The sequence below is a fragment of the Caretta caretta genome, chromosome 2, assembly GCF_965140235.1.
Source record: "Caretta caretta isolate rCarCar2 chromosome 2, rCarCar1.hap1, whole genome shotgun sequence".
Taxonomy (NCBI): Eukaryota; Metazoa; Chordata; order Testudines; family Cheloniidae; genus Caretta; species Caretta caretta.
The window spans coordinates 203,591,442-203,612,337 of record NC_134207.1 but is presented as its reverse complement, the minus strand read 5'-3'; the positions used below and the strand labels follow the sequence as shown (position 1 = coordinate 203,612,337).

General features: G+C 41.0%; 2 long non-coding RNA genes across 2 annotated transcripts in view; both read left to right on the top strand.

Annotated features, from left to right (window-relative positions):
* LOC142071171 (uncharacterized) overlaps positions 1-20,896 on the top strand; it is a 151,563-nt gene that overhangs the window by 26,915 nt on the left and 103,752 nt on the right. The window lies entirely within an intron of this gene.
* LOC142071168 (uncharacterized) lies at positions 1,823-3,214 on the top strand. The gene is made up of 2 exons (XR_012667200.1): positions 1,823-2,448; positions 2,828-3,214. It is a non-coding gene; the product is annotated as an uncharacterized LOC142071168 (long non-coding RNA).

Below are 20,896 nucleotides of genomic sequence, written 5' to 3'. Positions count from 1 at the left end.
GTCGACTCTGCCTGTGCCTCTTGCAGTGCTGGAGTACAGGAGTCGCTGGGAGAGCACTCGGGGTTGATTTATCGTGTCTAGACTAGACGCGATAAATCGATCCCCGCAGGATCGATCACTGCCTCCCGATCTGGTGGGTAGTAAAGACATACCCTTAGTGTTAATAATTTTGTTAGTTGCAGTGGTGTGGCTACCCATCCTGTCTGCCTGTGTTATTGTGGACTGTTAACCATTCCTTCACTGATATACATCTCCTTCCTTTATAACCGGGTCTATGCTCGCATTAAAGGACAACATGGGCCATTTCCGGCCCCAGAAAGTATTTTTGAAAGGGTCAAACAGACTCTTATGAGACTACTACTCCCGCCCAGTGTAAGACACTGCAGGGTGAAACCTTGGAGTTGTAAGCTGCTGACACCCCTGCATCACCACAGGAGGACCTTGTGGGTACATATAAATGGGGATAAAAGCCCTGCAACACAGCCATGGCATGCCTGGGTCAGTTGACATGGGCTTGCGGAGCTCTGGTAGCAGGGCTAAAAATTGTTGTGTAGATGTTCGGGCTCAGGCTGGAGCCTGAACATCTATCCAGCATTTTTTAGCAGGAAGTACCACCCAGCAGGACCTAAGTGGCAGCCCCCCACAGCCCACTACTGGGCCTGTACCAGTACTTAAGGGGAGCTGTCTGCGCAACAACATAGACTGCCTGCCTGTCTCTGCTCCAGACCCTGCTTGTGATAGACCCTAGTCTCCAGCTTCCGACCTTGGTCTGTCCTTGACTGCGCTATTTGATTGCCCTATAATGTGGTGCCTGACCCCGATCTCCCGGTAACCGACCCAGCCTGCCTCCTGATCTGCCACTGACCTGTCTCAAACTCTGACTCCCTGGTACCTGACTTGGCCTGATTCCTGTTGTGACCACTAGGTTTGTCTGCCCATGTCCTGGTCATGACAGACAGCATAATTCAGGGATTTGGCTTCAGCATGAAATTCTCAAAATTCAGAACATTTGGGATTCAGATCCACACACTAACATTCATAACCAAAATGTCACAGCAGTGTGGATCTTGTTTTCAAGAAAAATTAGGGTTCACTGCAGCTGTTTATGAGTGCAGGGTCGCAGCTATAAACTTTGCTGCCCAATTTCTATTTTGCCCTCAGGGATTTGAAGAAAATCTCGGGCAGTAGTTTAGAATACGTAAAAGCTGTATTGGGCTATGCAGCACTCTTGACTTAATTTACCCTAACGTTAACATTAATATAACTGAGTAATTTATTTGCCACAGACAGAGAGCGTGGGTAAAAACATATGTCCTGGTCTGTTTACATTTCACTGTACAAAAATGATCAGAAAAGTGACTCCACAGAAATGACATCTTGGTGTTTCATACCACAGTAGTGCAGTTGACTCGTTAAATTATATTTTTATTCTGCATACTGGCCAGCAATGGAAACTCAGCCGAGGATCTGAAAACCAAGTTGTAAATGCCTGGTCTCAACTACACTCCTGAAACATCCACTAAGCTTGGAAATACCCTTTGCTTGGTAAGGAGCTAAAGGGAAGTTAATCTGGTCCAGTGCCAAAGGAAACAATTGGGAGGAAAATTAGTTTGTTTGTATTTTCAAATGTCCATGCTAGAGGGACAGAGTCCATCAGACTGACAGAGTTATTGCTCTCCAGGGAATGCCAGCACAGCCTATCTTTTGTAAAATCATTGTGGGGCTGGGGCTGCTCTTAGTCTTACCCATAGCACCTTGCTGAAGTCAGTGAGGTTGAAAAAGGGTAACTCAGGACAGAATGTGGTCCTGATGAACTAGCTGTATGTTTACTGCAGACAAGTGTAAGAAAACTATTATACATAATAAACAACCCAGGAGCAAGAAGGAGAGAAGAGTATCAGGAAGCAAAATCAAATTGCAGAAACCACATTCCAGAAAACTAACCTAAGTTTTCATTATTATTGATTTACTGTCTGCTAATATAGCCTCAAAAAGTGACTGTGAGCATAGTCTGAGAAACAGGAAATCAAAGGAACAGATGTGACTATCTGAGGCCAGTGAGAAGAGAACAGTACAGGGCCCTAGCAGACAGTGATTAAGGAAATGAAGGGCAAAATCCAGCCCTCACTGTCAGGAGCCAAGACTAGAGAGAAATGGAATGTCAATCATCTCATGAGGGGCCCTTTGTCATCCTTCCAGCACAGGACAGGATGGTTCAATGAGGCAGTGAGCAAATGTATGGTAGGGAACATGTTCCCATAGCTCCAGAAAAGAGCTGTGTATATTCCGATCAGCTGCTGAATGCAGCATATGTGCAGGGGACAGGGGGCTTTGCTGCAGCATCAAAACAGCAGGCCACACCCTCTTGGTCTGTGTAGTTTTGGCATGAACATTAGCCACACCTTTCACCTTGGATTCAACAAAGTATTGGGCACGCAGGGCAGAAGGGTAAGTAATCCTCTTTGTTCTCTTCCCTCATTAGTGCAGCCACACAACACAGGCTGGGATTTAGTCCTAAAATGGCACCTACTTAATCTTTCAGCATCAATTAAAGAAATCATTTGCTGTATTAAAGTTTTAAATGGTGTTTACTGAGACATATGGGTATTTACTATGTGCAAATGTTATGTTTACTTTTAGATGTTTTTGTATGTGCATATTTGTGTTAGTGATAATATTATGATGGTAATTTCTACATAAATGTGTATAGTATGTTTTTAAAGTGTCTCACGAGGTAGTTATTATTTATCTTGATGCTAATTGCATTGGGAATATGACAATATTGAATTGTATGCTAAATGTATGTTTCCTTTGTACACCTTTTTAGGGCAAGTTTACAACCATTATGAGCCTGCATTGATCCAAACTGGGCTAGACAAAACAGTGGAGACCTCATTGCAGTTGTCCAGATGCCTAAGGTGACAACTGAAAGTCAAAGATGCTTTTGTGTCAGTTGATTGAGGCGGCTTGTGAAAAGACTTCTGTGGGGATTCATTTTCAAACTTTTGAGAGAAAATATAATTTGGAGACTTTTGGGTGAAATTGTTAGAGTCTTTAGAAAGAAAGGAGAATACTGGTCCTAAAACAATAGATAAAGGAATAAAAAGGGGCATGAAGTGCAAAAATGTTTCAGTAGTTGAAAATGTTGAACCTTATGTTCCTAGTTTTCTTAGCTATTGGTCTGTAGCTCAATAAAACATTATCTGATAAGGAATTGCAGTGTATTGTCATCTTTCCTGAAGTAAAGAATCTACCTGAAACAAAACTAGATAATGTCTGGGAAACACAACAACAACAACCAAAAAAAGGGTGGGCCAAATTCATCACTGTATGTATGTATCTAAAAGATGTGTTTGTCAGAATAGTGGAATACACTCAAATGTTGTTTTGCAATGACCCAGTTAATCAGAGACTTATTACAATATCAGCTGGTATGCTGGTCAAATGATTTATCAGGTAAGTACTCTACTCTAGTGATAGTGATTATCATGATTTATCAGATACTTCTTAGCATCATGATAAAGGAAATACCTTTCAAAATTATTGGCATATCACCTGAGACATGATGCAAGTGATTTAACTTCTTAAATGTCTCAGGTGGTCTTCTTTATGAATTAAAACTTGGAATCCTTGCAGAAAAATAGAATCAGTGTAAAAATGACATCAGAAAGGAAGAGAATGAAAGGTACAGAAATCTAGACCATTGAAAAGCACCTTTGAATTGTATATGATAAAGATCTTGTAATGGCAAGTCTCAGATTTCTGTGAATTCAGCATAGAAAGGCAGTGTATGAAGGAGTTACAGTCAACTCAGAAAACAACTAAAATGAATTTTTGTCTCTATAACATAGCATTTACACACACCTAATAAGAAAAACACATTTCAAAATCCACTGCTATGAAGGAGTCATGTTGTTTTATCTGTGGATATCAGTGAGAGCTTTTTTCAGTGTGTTATATCCACTGGAGAGAAGGGGCCAAAGTAGATCTAACTGGCTTAAAAGAATTATGTATATGTCAGGAATATTGAGTTATCTAAGTGGGTGATGCCTTTATAGCATACTGGGCTGTGTCACAGCGGAGGGAGGTTATAAAGACAAGCCAGTAATTCCAAATGTTTTTAAACTGTTTTAAAATTTATTAGGGTCTGAATGCTTCTGAGAAAGTCATATTTTATTACTTTAACTCTTGTTTGGATATTTAATGGCTGTCTGGAGAGACTTCTGCGGTTAGCTTTTAACACCTAATTATCACTTCACCATAGAGCTTGGGTTAAATGGGGATTGGGTATTGCAATGCTTAAAGGACTCCTGACATGGGATTTCTTTTTGAATCCAGTTAAGTGAATTATTCCTTTAACAGGAATCTCTTTAGCATGTAAGGAAATTAAAAATAAGAAAGGGTTTGGATTTTAAGAGAGGGGGAGATGGCCAGTTAAATTAGGCAAGGGAGGTGGGGGTCTACTCTGATTATTTCCAGCCAATTTACATGCTCAGACACAGACACTGTCTAAGAGCTAGAGGAACAGATAATGGAAAGTGACTGAATAAAGAAGATCCATCCTAGATAGCAAACAGCACTAATTACAGTAATAAGTAAGACCCCTCTCTTTGTGGAACTCAGTTCAGTAGTTATAATGTGGATGTTAGTATAAATGTAGCCTTTTTTTGGTGGAATGCCAGTTGTATTTTCCAGAGCCCGGTCTCTTTAAGACTTGGAACTCTGCCGAAGAGGTCAGAGCCAGGACACAGCAAGGTGTAATCACAGCAGTTGTGGTGGGAGCTCCGACAGTAGTGTCCAGTAGTGGGGCTTCTGCCAGCTGCGTGTGCTTGCTGGACTCAGGAAGAAATCTTCATAAACTTCACCAGTTTGAAACAGCATCCTGCTCTGGGAGGTGAACACCCTTTTCCAAGCAACATCCTTTCCCCACTATCTGCCTCCCTCCCACCACAAATGTCATCCACCTCCAATGAAGTTTGAACAAGCCTTTGACAAGTATGATGCCTTTATCTGGCTTGTAACTGTACCAAGGAGGCTCTACTGTATATAGTCCCAGACTGTGGCTTTAAAGCCACAGCCTGCACTGAGGAAAGAGAAGAGAGAGGGAAAGAGGAAGAAGGGGCTTGACAGTAACAGGGGTCCCAGGAGGAATTTTGCTGGCCAGTGCATAGGGTGAGAAAGGATTCGGGAGGCCAGGGCTGCCAGCAGTGAGACTATGCTTGGCTCCTGTACGTAGGAGAAGTTCTTTATGCCCTTTCCCCTTCCCTGGCACAAGCAACCAGGGTGAGGTGGAATCTACTCTTCAGTGTTTTATCTTACAAGACTTTTATAATTGTTCAAAAAGGTGTAGTAGAGGTAGATAATAAAAACAAAGTTAGAGGCAGGCAACATGCGGTTGTAGAACATGAATGATTCCACATGACTAGTAGCTGACATTGTTAGTTTATCTATCTGGCCTCTTGTCACGCACCATTTTAGCAGGACTTCTAAGAGACATTTCTTTTTTTAAAACCATCTTTACCTCCATCCCTCCTCACTTTCTCTTATATTTGTATTATTATAGTTTATTTCCATCACCAATGTTTTCTCATTAAGTTGACTATGAGGACATATTGCCAGAATAGACACAGAAATAATGAGAACTACCTTTTCACTAATGGGTAAGGGCTTCTTGTTTTCAGAAGTTTGGTAATCTCTGCTAGGCTCCTTTCTGGGGTTTACATGGAGAATTCCAATCCCCATCCGTTGTTCGAATGTGCCACATCTTTCAGATTGCAGTGTCTTCTGTTGATCCTCTCTATGGCTTGGTACAACATGTCTCTAAAATCACTCTTATTTTGTATGTTTATTAAGCCGAAGAAGAAGAGACAGACAGACAGCCACACTCCCATACACACACAAACAGTAAAACAGGGCCTCTAACTACAGCCCTATAAAACAAAGCTGAACACCTTTAAACTTATTTGGGGTAGAGTTGGAGGCAGAAATATCAGCTGAGATTCTGTTAAATTCGTACAGAAACGTGAATTTTCATATTGGATCAGATCAACGGTCCATATAGTCCACTGTCCTATGTCCAACAATAGCTAGTGCTTCAGAGGAAGATGCAAGAAACTCTGTAGTAGATATATATGGAATTACCTGCTCCCAGGGAAAGTTTCTTTCTAAGCTCCATTATTAGAGGTTAGCTTATACCAGAATCCAAAAGTCTGTTGTTTTTCATCCTTGCTATTATAACTCTGAATATTCTTAAAAAGAAAAGGAGTACTTGTGACACCTTAGAGACTAATCAATTTATTTGAGCATAAGCTTTCGTGAGCTACAGCTCACTTCATCGGATGCATAAAGTGGAGAATGCAGTGAGGATGTTTTATACACACAGACCATGAAAAAATGGGTGTTTATCACTTCAAAAATTGGTTAGTCTCTAAAGTGCCACAAGTACTCCTTTTCTTTTTACAAATACAGACTAACACGGCTGCTACTCTGAAATCTGAATATTCTTGTTATTCATTTAAATGTGTAATCTCTTTTTGAATTCTGCTAAAGTCTTGACAAAAGTGATATCTTGTCACAATGAGTTCTACAGGTTAATTAACCCTCTGCAGATTTGTTTTGTACTGAAAGTCCAGAAGATTCAACATGTAACTAATTCCTTCAATTCCAAACTTGTAAAAATAATATCAGGAGAGTGGTGCAGTATATTTGGAATCAGTACAGTGCATGTATATTTCCTAACACTAGATACTGATGTAACCGAGGGCAGAATTTGTTTCACTGTGTATAACTCACTTTTAAAGCCTGACAGAAGGAAAGACAGGCCTCATACCCACATGTCTATTTTGGGGAAGTGGTTTCCCTAGTACTCATGTGTAGCCACACTCAGAACTTCCTCCCCTTCCCTCATGAGTTTGTTTTGTTTTAAGTCATTGGGACAGAGGAAATGAAGCTGAAATTTATTACCATGGCTACTTACAGTAGGAACATAACGGTATTAATGGTATTTATGTACAAGAAGCATTACAGTTCACCATTGAGTAAAAATAAAATCCAGGCAAAATGCACAGGTGATTGTATGAAGGCATTAATATTTCCATGAAGTGTCTAATACAATTTTGAGAAGAAAGAAAATAAAGATTTCTGCTTAATGTGAGAGTGCACTATTTCTTCTCCCCATAACCAACTTCTTTTATGAAATAAGGAAATGATCCTGAGGAAAAAGAGGAAGATACAAATTATAAAGGAGCATTTGTTTCAATTCTGAATGAAAGGGGGAAGTTCACAGCCTTGTGTTTAAAAGGTATCAATGTGTTTTGGTACATAGCTTATTATTGACACAAAGATTAAAAAAGAAATGTTAGGATTTTCATCGTTTCTAGAGATGTTCCCTCCACATAAATATATATGTTATTTTGCAGGAAATGCTATTATTTTTTAAAAGAAAAAACTTCTGATGTGTTGCCATCTTTATAATGATTATTTTCAGAGGAACAATCATTCCACCAAAGCTAATAAATGTATTTGTTAACTTTGAACATCAGGCTTTCATTTTCTATCGTCAATTGCAGTATAATTGGGGATGGTAACAGAACTAATTCTGATGAGACTGTAGCTCCAGACAGAAAAGTGTGCTGTATGACAGATGCTACCCACTTTTATTCCCAGGGGAAAAGCTTTTCAGAACTGGATTGATGTTTGTTAGTGCCTGCTGGAACTAGACCACTGGGTTCAAGAAAAGAACCATGATGGCCATTTGAAGAGATACATTTTGAATATTACACACCTTATTCATGAAGTATCCTCATTAAATCCCTCAATAATAAAAGAACTGTGGAATCCTAGTTCCCACAATTTACTTCTTTTCACGCTTTCAACAGAAAGAAAGTTTTCCCAGAGATCTAGAAAAGACAAGGGGATGTCTAACAAATAGCAAGGAAGCTCAAAATATGCCTGAACTAAAGTCACAAGTGGCTCAAATGATGGCACTTTGCCAGCTATTCAGCAAATTAATTGAGTCAAACAACAAATGCTAGGCAGGAGCCAGACAATAGTAAACCATGGTTTTCTGGGCAGAGTGTAGGAAGATTTGAGCTCTGTGGGCATTTTGATGAGTCTAACTTTTACCACAGTTAAATAGTAAGTGGGGTAGACTGGAGATCTGTCTTCCTCTCAGAGAAGTACATTTCCATTCAAAGCTAGCAAACTGCTTCTTGCCTACTATTTATTAATTAATTTTTGCATAAATTTCAGTGAGGGATAACAAATACCAAGCTTATTTTGAACTTGGCAGGGGTCTAGATTTCTGTCTTTTAATGTGACAATTAAATGACAGATGATATGGAGAAAGAAAAAAAAATCCTACCTGCTATTGTATTCCCTATTTAACAGCTTATAAAAATAGAAAGGAGCAGTATTTAACCCATTCTTTACTTAGACTATTAAATTATAGCTAATTATTTATGAATTAAGAAGAAAGTACATGGGACTTAGTGAATAGTTAATTGTTTTAAGAGGCAGCAAGACTAGACAACAGTGTTTTTTTCCCAATGTTTTCTCTATTTGCCAAAGTAAACTCTGCAAACCTAAAGCCTCAGCAGACTTGTTGGGATTTTGAAGGAGCTATTGTTCTGACGGTCCCTGAACACTTTCCTTTTATTCTTTTTCTTTTCTGAGACCTCTGTACCAGAAGCTGAAATACAACAAGAATTTTGTAAACTCCAGATCAAAATGAAGTTCAGTAGCTGTGATTAACTGGAAATGGAAGGGAACCAATCCACTTTGCCATACAAGCTCAGTGCAATATTGTCCTATTTATCACATTTATGACTTTTCCCTTTGATCGTGTTAATAACAGTTCCTTAGACTATTAAAGCGGGAAGTCTGAAACATGTCACTGGAAAAAAATTACTTCTCACCATTTACCCGGTCTGTTTCCATTTTATGCTTTGCTCGCCTTGGACAGTGAAAATAGACTGGACAATCTCACTTTCTGGGCCTGATTAACCACAGCCAACTTTACACTACTGTGCAAGCTTGTGTGGAGTATGAGTTGGGCATTAACCTCCTTGCACACTTCTGTGAGGTGTCCTGCTGTTTGCACTAGTGGCGTTATACGAGGGTAAAAGAGCAGTGACACAGCAGTGAATAGGGCCCTCTGGATAGTTTCCAGTTCTCATCCACTACTAAATGTTGGTGTGTGTGAGAATTGCTCCAACAGGAGTTGTGACTAAACTATCTTTCACTCTGAACTGGAATTAGCATGTTGGATAAGTGCCCCCTTTGTATTTTTGTATAAAAGTCTAAGGAAATACATACGTGATAGATACCTAGTTTCCCCATAAAGAGGCTTCATCTCCAGCTCTGCAGTATATTTCCAGATCATCAAACAATCTCCCTGGCATTTGTATTACCCATAAAAAATGGTTAACGCTGAAGTAAGATGACAGAGGCAGGAACATTATACTCAGCACTTGAAGGCATTGAATTCTATGATCAGTCTCACAAATAAAAAAAAAAGACCATTAGGAATTACCTGGAAATGTTTGTCTTTCCACCTCTCCATCAGCAGTCTTCTGGTGTTTTGCACTAGGTACTTTACATTGTACTCTGCTATGACTGTTGTTTTGACACTGTTGATAAAGAAGTCAGTGGTGAGCATATTCACTGAGTCTCTAATACCTTTAAGCTTTTGTTTTCTTCCCTCACATTTTTTATGGGATAAACCTGGTACTTGGTGCTTTTAAAGATGAGGTACTGGTGATGTTTGCTAAAGCCAGGCATACTGTGAACAGGCAATGAGTAAGCTTCTCCATGCTCCTTTGCCAGTGCAATTCAGTCCTGACAGACAACCCCTCTGCTGTTCATTCCAAGACTATTCCTCAGTAGAGACTGCCAACTGTGCTTGGTTTTATAATATAGACAAATGGTAAGCAAGATGAGACCATCACACTCATTTTCATTTCTGACCTAAGGGGGATTTGAACCCAGTTTCCAGGGTGAAAGGCAAAGGCATTTAACCTGCTGTACGGAAGAGTTTTCAAAGAAGAGCTTTTCCATGTGAGAGCTGATCATTTTCCACATTTTGTCTATGTTCACAATTTTAGAGTAATTGATATCTGGTCCTGAGGGCATGCTTTGGCTAGTGTAGCTGACTAGATGAAGTATGGCTCCCTTATTAACTTGTCAAAGTACGATGCAGCTGCATCATTTGCTCACCCATTTGCTTAACTTAAATAAAGGTTGGTGGTTAGGCTTCTGTTGCATTGTGCTCTCCTGCTAATTATCAGTGTATTTGTTTTAGAGACAATTAGCCACCTGGTTCATTCTCCCATTGAAGTCAGGTCATCATGAGTTACATCTGCTTTCAGGACTCTTCAAGTCCAAGACATAATAAAAAGATGATGGCTATGATTATAAAAATCATGAAGGGTTGGGTGTAAGTTGTGCAGCATATTGAATTCCCAAGAAGGATTGGGTTACACAGCTCTTACAGAGGCTTCTTTCTGTGTGTCACATAAGATGGATGTGAACAGAAAACTGTTTTGCAGTGCCAGAAGTCCTTTTGCTTGGAAATGGTAAGAGTATTTGTAAAGGTAGACTGACAATGGCAAGGCAAAGTGAGACATGATCCCTCCCTAAGGCACTGTGGTGATACAACAAAAAAGTGACAAGTAAGCACATCTCAGTGCATATTGAATTTGCATAAAAATAAAGTTGTTCAGACCTGTGGGTGTTTCCTTTTAAAAAATGTGCCATATAATGTGGCATAAGATTATGTGTGATGCACATTTACTTTTATAATCCCATATGTTCTGGTAAAACTCTATATTTTGAAGTAAGATTTTATTACAATAGAACTTCATTAATTCTCACTCATGACTGGAGACCCTTTGCAAATTACTGAATTTTGTATACAATCGAATGCCATTAAATGCCTTGTGTTGCTAGAAGACTTTCTTCTGCATCCTGAGGAGGATGAGCTGATGATAATCCTGCCATTTGTATATCAGCTCTTTAGAGATATGTGGATCCAAAGTCTTTGCAATGGCTTTGGTTTATGTGTTTGCAAATAATGTCAATGAAGGGCTGGCCCTAGATGTTGCAAAGTTCTGTGTGAAATCAGATGTGTCTTCTTCTTCTCGTGTCCTTGTCACAAACTAGATGTGTACAAGCGATGGCTCTTTCCGTCGCTGTAGCAAGGTCCTCCTTCGTACAGGTCTCCCCAGAGAGTCAGCAAACGATCAGGTGCTCCATGGTCTGCACCTCACCGCACTCACATATATTCATGTCATTAGAATAGTCCAATTTGATCATATTAGTCTTTGATCTGCCAGTTTGCATGTGCAGGGGGTTCAGGCATTGCCACGTTGACCAGTCTGTATTGGCCCCTCCAGGAAGGTCCTCTTGGGGTTCCAAATCTATTTCAGAGCATCCCACTCTGTGTAGTCTTTCATTCCATAGCCTCAGTCATGCCTTGCCAGCTGTCAAATCCAAAGGCACAACACTAGTCATAAAACTCTTCCGCAATTTAACACATTTGATTACTCCTATGTGACCATATAATGGATGCCTTGGATCTTCCATCTGCCATGATCGTCCTCTTTGGCTTGCTATCTTCCTCCTTATACCAGGTGGTGCAATGCCAGCCAGTAAGTACAGGCTATCCTTTGGAGTTGGCTTTAGACATCCTGTTATTCCATGACAACTGTCGCTTAGAACAGGGTCTAATTTCTTAGCATGGATGGATCATTCCCACATGCATACTCTGCTATGTAGTAGTACAAGGCAATAATAGTGGTCTGCAAAGTAACTGGATTGCCTCCCCACTTGAGGTGACCAGCTTTTGGCAGATGTTGTTACGGGCACTAACTTTCCCTTTAGTCTTCTCTGCATGTGCTTTGAAGGAAAGTGTCCGGTCCAATATCACCCCCCAGGTACACAGGGTTTGGGTGATTAGCCAGTGGGATTCCATCCAGGTGATGATTAGTTTCCGCTTGGCTTCTTGAGGGGATAGGTGAAAGGCTGTCACCTATATGTTGGTTGGATTGGCATGAAGCTGATTCTTATTGTAATAAATTGAGAGGTTGCTCAGTGCACATGTTAGACAATTCTTGACAGTGGCTGTCAAGGTTCCTCCCCCACTCTGAACTCTAGGGTACAGATGTGGGGACCTGCATGAAAACCTCCTAAGCTTACTTTTACCAGCTTAGGTTAAAACCTCCCCAAGGTACAAATTAATTTTATCCTTTGTCCTTGGAATATCCACTGCCACCACCAAACTCTAACTGGGTTTACTGGGAAGCGTAGTTTGGACACGTCTTTCCCCCCAAAATCCTCCCAACCTTTGCACCACACTTCCTGGGAAAGGTTTGGTAAAAATCCTCACCAATTTGCATAGGTGACCACAGATCCAAACCCTTGGATCTGAGAACAATGAAAAAGCATTCAGTTTTCTTACAAGAAGACTTTTAATAGAAATAGAAGTAAATAGAAGTAAAGGAATTACCTCTGTAAAATCAGGATGGTAGATACCTTATAGGGTAACTAGATTCAAAACACAGAGAATCCCTCTAGGCAAAACCTTAAGTTACAAAAAAGATACACAGACAGAAATAGTCATTCTATTCAGCACAATTCTTTTCTCAGCCATTTAAAGAAATCATAATCTAACACATACCTAGCTAGATTACTTACTAAAAGTTCTAAGACTCCATTCCTGGTCTATCCCCGGCAAAAGCAGCATACCGACAGACACAGACCCTTTGTTTCTCTCCCTCCTCCCAGCTTTTGAAAGTATCTTGTCTCCTCATTGGTCATTTTGGTCAGGTGCCAGCGAGGTTACCTTTAGCTTCTTAACCCTTTACAGGTGAGAGGATTTTTCCTCTGGCCAGGAGGGATTTTAAAGGGGTTTACCCTTCCCTTTATATTTATGACAGTGGCAAAGTCCTTCTGTGACATGATGCATAGATCATCAGTGCATATAAAGCACCTCATATTGCTCTGTATGGGCTGGTCATTGGTATATATGTTGAAGAGGATTGGTGCGAACACACTGTCCTGTGAGAGGCCATTTTGTTGTTGCCTTCAGCAGCTCTGTTTCTTGCACAGTTTTACATAAAATGTCTGTTCTCCAGAAGAGACAGTGAGCTGCATTAGATGGTAGTTGTGTGTCATATCGTAGACTTTGGCCAACACGTTTTGATGGTTGACTGTATCGTATGCCACTGATAGATCTCTGGACACAGTAACTGTTATCATCACTTTCTCAAATCCATCTTCTACATGCTGAATGATATTTAATATTTGGCCAGCATAGGACTTGCCTGGTCTAAATCCAGTTTGTTAATCTGGCAGTATTAGATGTTGTTTGATATGAGGTGAGAGGCGACTGAGAAGGAGGCGTTTCTAAAGTTTCTAAAGGTTGCATAGAAGTGACAGTGGCCTGCAGTTGCTTGGGTCAGAGGCATCCTTCCCTGGCTTCAGTAGAGCTATTACACAGGCTCATCACCATAATTTAGGTATTCTAAGGGTTGATGCTCAATTGTTAAAAAGGCATAATACCTATAACTTGGTTGTAGAACCAAAATGCTTAATCTGCTCTGTGCATATATTGTCAAGTTCAGCTGCTTTGCCATTCTTCAAGTGATTTATTCCAGCCTTGAGTTAATCTGTGGTGTATGGCATGCTGAAATTATTTTCTTCCAGATCAGTTTGCCATCTCATTAATATCTTAGGTTACTTATTCAGAGCTTTCCCATTGAGCAGAAGCAGGTGAGCCACCTGATCGGCTGTGATGTTGTGGTGTTGCTCAACTTTCTTCAGATCATTATTTAGCTTGCAAATGGTCAACCATGCTTTCCTACTTGTGTGGTGGTCACATCCACTCCTTTGATCAATTCTTTCCATTTCTATTGCCTTTCTTCTTGAAGCGTATTAGTTGGGCTGTCCCTGCTGAGATAGTGTCTTCTGAAAAAGGGTCTCTTTGGCACATTTGTTGTGTGAGATCCAACTCTGAGTAGCATGTCATGAGTTACAGCTCTTGTGGATTGAGATAGGTTTCATGCTTGGTTGGGGGCAAGAGGGATTTATAGATTCATAGATTCTAATGCCAGAAGGGTCCGCTGTGATCACATAGTCTGACATCCTGCATAGCACAGGCCATAGAACATACCAAAATAATTCCTAGAGAATAACCTTTGATCTTGATTTAAAAATTGCCAGTGATGGAGAATCCACCACAACCCATGGTAACTTGTTCCAACGGTTAATTACTCCTACTATTAAAAATTTACTCCGTATTTCCAGTCTGAATTTGTCTAGCTTCAGCTACTGGATTGTACTATACCTTTCTCTGCTAGATTGAAGAGCCCATTATTAAATTATTGTTCCTCATGTAGATAATTATAGATTGCAATCAAGTCACCACTTAACCTTTTCATTGTTAAGACAAATAGATTGAGGTCTTTGAGTCTGTCACTATAAGTCATGTTTTCTAATCCTTTAAACATTGTTGTGGCTCTTCTCTGAACCCTCTCCAATTTATCAACATCCTTGAATTTTGGTTACCAGAGCTGGACACACTATTCCAGCAGCATTTGCCCCGTGCCAAAGACAGAGGTAAAATAACCTCTCCACTCCTACTCAAGATCACCCTCTTTATTCATCTGTAGTGAGGCGGACCGGCCTCTGACGTACCTGGAGGGGGAGGAACCCCTCGCTGAGCCTTGGTGGGCACAGCCAGGCCATGCTCACCCTCCCACTGGAAGTCAGTGGGCTGGATAGGAAGTATAAAAGGCTCAGTTGGGCTGCAGCTGCCAGAGGAGCGAAACACCTCCTGCTTGCTCCCGAGCTGGGGGACTGCTTCCGGCCCCTGAGGAGCTGAGGACTAGCCAGAGCCGCCGGAGCCGTACACTGACCCAACTGCAGAGCAGCTGCCAGCATTACCACAGACCTTCCATCTGGACGATCTGGATGACTCTCTACAGGGCCAGCCAGGTACACCCCAAGGGGGAGTCAGGAAGTGGTCCAGGGGCAGCCGACCCTAGTCTGGCTGCAGCACTGCCTGAGCATAGGTCAGCATGTTGTGGTCAGGATCCCCGCTGACCCAGTGGCAAATCCCGCTGCCACTGTTAGGGCCTTAGGCTGGGGCGCAGTGGAGTAGGTGGGCCTGCACCCCCTCTGTCACCCCAACCCAGGGATGGCAGTATCCCCCTCTCTAGGCCAAAGAGCCAGTGTGTGTCAGCCATCCGCTGGAGCTAGGCTGCCCGAACCCCTTGCTGCTTGACCCTGAACACAGGCCCGAGCCATAGATGTTTGTTGCCCCGCCCTGCCTGAGGGCCTGGGCTATCTAACTGTGTTTGTTGCTCAGCCTCTGACTACAGGGGATGCCCAGAGGTGTAGTGAGGCGGACTGGCCTCTCTCGGACCCAGAAGGGGAGCAACCCCGCCGCTGAACCGCTGCAGCATATCAGGATCACATTTGCTCTTTTGGCCACAGAGTCACACTAGGAGCTCAAATTCAGCTGATTATCCTGCACAGTCCTCAAACCTTTTCCAGTGTCACTGCTTCCCAGGATAGAGTCCTCCATCCTGTAAGTATGGCCTATGTTCTTTATTTCCAGATATTTACATTTAGTCATATTGAAATGCATATGGTGTGCTTGCTTCAGTTTACTACACAATCTAGATTGCTCTGAAGCAGTGACCTGTCCTCTTCATTATTTACCATTCCCTCAATTTTTGTGTCATCCGCAAACTTTATCAGTGATATTTTTATGTTTTCTTCTAGGTTATTGATAAAATTGTTAAATATCATAGGGCCAAGAACTGTTCCCTATGGGCCCCACTAAAAACAGACCTGCTAGATGATGATTTACTGCTACATTTTGAGACCTATCAGTTAGCCAGTTTTAAAATCTGTTTAATGCATGCTGGGTTAATTTTGTATCATTCTATTTTTTTAATCAAAATGCCATATGGTACCAAGTCAAATGCCTTACAGAAATCTAACTATATTACATCAACACTGTTACCTCTATCAATCAAACTTGTAATCTCATCAAAAAAAGATATCAAGATAGTTTGACAGGATCTATTTTCCATAAACCCATATTGATTTATATTAATTATATTACCCTCCTTTAGTTCTTTATTAATTGAATCCATATCAACTGCTACATTATCTTGCCCTGGATTGATATGAGACCGACAGGCCTATAATTATCCAGATCATCCCATTTACCCTTTTAAAAAATTGGCATAACATTAGCTTTCTCCCAGTCTTCTGGAACTTCCCCCGTGCTCTAAGAATTATTGAATATCAAGATTAATGGTCCAGTGAGATTGTTAGCCAGCTCTTTTAAAACTCCTGGGTGCAAGTTATTTTGACCGGCTGATTTAAAAATGTCTAACTTTAGTAGCTTCTGCTTAACATCCTCCAGAGATTCTAGTGGAATGGAAAGAGTGTTATCATCACCATATGATGATATTATATCACCTGTTTTCTCCCGAAATACAGAACAGAAATATATATTTAACCCTTCTGCCTTTTCTACATCATTATTGATAATTCTGTCATTTACATCTAGTAATAGACCAATATCATTGTCGGAATTCTTTTTTTCTTAATATATTTAAAAAACCCTCCTTCTTATTGTCCTTAAATCTGCTGGACATAGATTTCTGCTTGTGTCCCTTGGCTTCCCTTATCAATTTTTTGCAATGCCTAACTTCTGATTTATATTCATTACTTTCAAATTCCTCTTTCTTCCATTAATATATAGAGTTCTGCTTTTTCTTAAGGTTGGGGGTGTAGCCACTTTAGCTTCATGGCACCCAATAGGGCCTGATCCAATTCCCTGCAGACACCAATGGGAAATGTTTCCATAAATAGGAGTTGGATCCATTATGCAGGGCACTCAGCATCTCACAAGTTCTGCCCTTCAGTCCACATCAGTGCCCACCCACAGAGATGATGGAATTCTAATATATTTAGATACACTGTGTGTGTGTGTGTGTGTCTATATATGTCTGTGTATATGTGTGTATATGTATATGTGCACGCACACTCAGTAGGACTCTTCACATTGGTAAAGTTACTCCGGTGCATGTTTGTAGGTTCAGAGACCAAATTAGTAAATATGAAATAATGAAATATCTGTCTCCTTCTCTTCCATCTGTTGTGTTATATGGCAAGGCAGTAGCTGCTCCACAATTAAGACAGAAGCTAGCTTCCTATCATAACCCTGATTTTCAGCTTGGTCTGATTCACTTTTCTTAAAAGAATTCAATCCCCCTGAAATGTCACTTGCTCCCTTTAATTCACGGTAGATGACTTTTCAGACTTTTTTTTTTTAAATATAATCGTAATACTTTTCAGATTGATGGGGTACAGAGAGGTTGTAGACAGGGATGGAGGGCATAGAGATGAGTACAGAAGGGAGGCAAGGGACTGGAGTTCATAAAGGAGTGCATAGAATAGGTACGAAGGACAAGGACATTTGGGAATTCATGGGAGGGGGTGCAGGATGCATGGGAGACACAGAGATTATGTGTGCAAGGGACAGGCGAAGGCATAGATGGGTTATATAGAGGACTATCAAATGATTGGATGATACCCTAAGAGATAGCGTGGTGCATGAAAGGGGTCTAGAGGAGGGAGTGCAAATTATTGGGGCCATAGAAGGAGGCTATGCAAGGAGCAAGAAATGGGCTTGCTCTGTCCCCATCCTCTGATGCCCAGACCCTCCAGTGAGTGGTACCTCCATGTTATTTAGTTATATTCCCACCACCAACGCCAATACAGTCTTCTGCAGCCAAGTATTTACAGGGCTTCCTTCCCCTTTCCCACAGGGCCAGAGAGGAATAGAGGTCTCCCTCCCTTGGGATCTCAGAGCATAGTAGGCTCAGCTAACCCAATCCTCTCTCCCTTATCTCCTTCCTGTGCCTTCTTTTGTAGCCCTCAGCTGATGGGTCATTGATTCATCAACCCCCAGACTGATCAGCTGAATAGCCACATATTCCTCAGTCAGCATTCTCCAGGGAAATTAATTGGTGCCTAAGTGATCAGAGGGCTGGCTCACTTGTTAGCCTCCAGCAGTCTGACACAGGGAGCATCTCTTGACATGGGGGCAGGAGACAAGAGGGCATGGAATGTGGGGTCATGGGACAGGGTGGCAAATGACCCCAGGGTGGGCATGGAGTGGGAGATGGAGAGGACTGAGGTTGGGGGCAGGGAATCAGGAGAGGAATAGAGGGAAGGTGGGTTGGGGTGAGAGACGGTGAAGAAGGATGTCGTGGTAGTGGAGAACTGGCCTGACTGTTCATTTTAAGCGTTTTTAGCATTTGGGTATTTTGAAGTTGTCTGTTTTATAAAGAGAGTGTAATTTTTCTGTGGGGGCGGTGTATATTGTTCGCTGGACTCCATTGAAACACACTTCCAATCTTAACTCTTTTCTAACAAAATGTTCAATAAAGGGACAGATGCTGCAGGATCCCTGTGGGGGAAATCCACTCCATCCACATAGAAATCTGAACAACAGACTCCTGTATAGGGCAAAGAGGGGGAAGGAAAAATCCACCAAAATCCCACACCTACAACTGCTACTCTGGGCAGGAGTTGGACAGCAGCTGTAGCCTCTCCATGACAACTTGGGGGATGCTGGGTTCAATGAAGCCATTTCAGCTCAGATCTGAAGCCTCTGTCCTGTTCTCCCCATCATGGCTTTCTGGCACAGAAACCCTTACCACAGTGCTCAGCACATACACAGGGATCATGACCATCCACTCTGCATGCAGCCTCCTTGAGCAGCTCCTCTTCAGGACTGCAGTGCTATTTTCCACCACTGGTGAATTACACCTCATGTACAGAACTCCATTAAAACTAATGGAGTTCTGTGCAATCAGACCCGAAGACTGTATGAGACTGAGCAATTGAGCTGGATTGCCCTAATTTACTAATGTGTAAGAAGGAAATTCAGTTTGATAGCACAGCATTGGTAGCACATGATTTGTATCATTAGAAGAACATTTGCCAGTTCAGAAAGAAAGCAGTACCATGTGAAACATAAATTATTTGCACTGAGTGAAAATGTAAGACCTCTAAGGTTATTGCTGCAGTACAGCTGATTCATAATACTGAAATTTTAGAGAGTGAAGGTCTTGGATAGAAGCTACATACAAAATGTGTTTCCGCTCTTTGGATCTATTTTTATATCTACTTTCTTACAGACTTTTAAGAAGCTGTTGCAAACTTAATCCTGTTTAGCAATTATGATTTACTTCAATTGGCTCCACTCCTTATACTGTTTAAACTTAGATTTAAAGAATAATATCCATGTCGTTGCTTAACATAAACCCTGTTAAAAATAACACACATTTAAAATGGCATTCTTGGCAGTATGGAACAATCAAAGTTGGAGACAAAAGCTTACCATGCCTTTAATATATATATATATATTTCTTTTTTTAAATGGTGAGATCTTTTAATGAAGACATCAAAGAATACATCTTTCTTAGCTGAAAGGAAGAATGTCTCCTGATAAAAGCCAATTAAGGAGTGAATACATTTTGTTTATTTAGACTTGAAAATGTATATTCTTGTAAAATGGAAAAAAAATCAACCCAGTATTTTTTTTAATCCAAGAAGCAGCCAAGGAAACACAAAGATGTATCACTCATGGAAACTTGATAGTGCATGAAAGAAACATAAAGATAGTGATGTTGCCATCACCCAAGGCATGATATTGAAATATATGTTCTGGGAGGGCAATTTCTCTTCTTGCCTAGAGCTCCTCGACCAAATTCTGTTCTTGTTTACACCAATGTAAAACTGGAGCAATTAAATGGAAGTCAGTGGAATTAATCCACATTTACATCGATATAACTGAGAGCAGAAACTTGCCCAAAGTTGGGTGTAGCTCAGAGTTGCAGATTTACAAGACACAGCTCCTGTGCTTTATGGTTTCCTAGTCCTCATTGTTATCTATTGCTCTTAAGTATTTAATTCAATTCATTTGAGAGGTCAGGTAATATCAGACACAGGGTCAAATTCACCCCTGGTGCAATGGGAATTTCACCCACTTGTGCTAGAAGCTGAATATGATTCTGAGGCTTTATGAATGGTTGGGAAAGGCAGTAATGATTTTCAAAGTGAAATCTGTCTAAAGAATTGTTTTGGTCAAGATTGAGAGATCTATGGAATTTGAAATAGTCATTATTTCATACAGTGCCAGATACATTATGAGCTATCACACGTAAAGTTGTACATATGTTATACACCCTGTCCTAGTAGACAGGTCAAGAAGTGCAGCAGCATCAGGAACAGCAGGGAATGAAACCTTCTTTACTGGAAGGGCCCCAGTGACGTCACAGCTGTTAACCATGTGTCGTGTGACCAGATGTCCAGATTTTATAGGGACAGTCCCGTTATTTGGGGCTTTTTCTTATACAGGTGTCTTTTACCCCCTACCTCCTGTCCCGATTTTTCACACTTTCTATCTGGACACCCTAACCATGTGCTACTTTTGTTCTGTTCAAGAGGGCTTGACTGTCTGTGGCGGTGATTGGACATTTGAAAAGGAGTGGCCAGGAGGAAAATATGGTATCCAGCACACACACTGGTCTTTTCTGATCATACTCTTTTGCAGTGTTTCATTTTTGAAATTGTAAAATGTTTCTAATAATTGTTTTAAAACTTGGAAATAGGCAGAGGTAGAGATTTATATATCTAATAAACATTGGCAATATGCATTGGAATGGGAAGACACTGGAAGTTTTATAAACAAAACGTCGCAACCCACCTAATTCTTTTAAGTAAATGGGACTAATAATCAAGTCACGCACTCTCTAGCTGACACAACACAGTGATCTAACTCTTGTTTTCCTCATCCTTTCTCCCC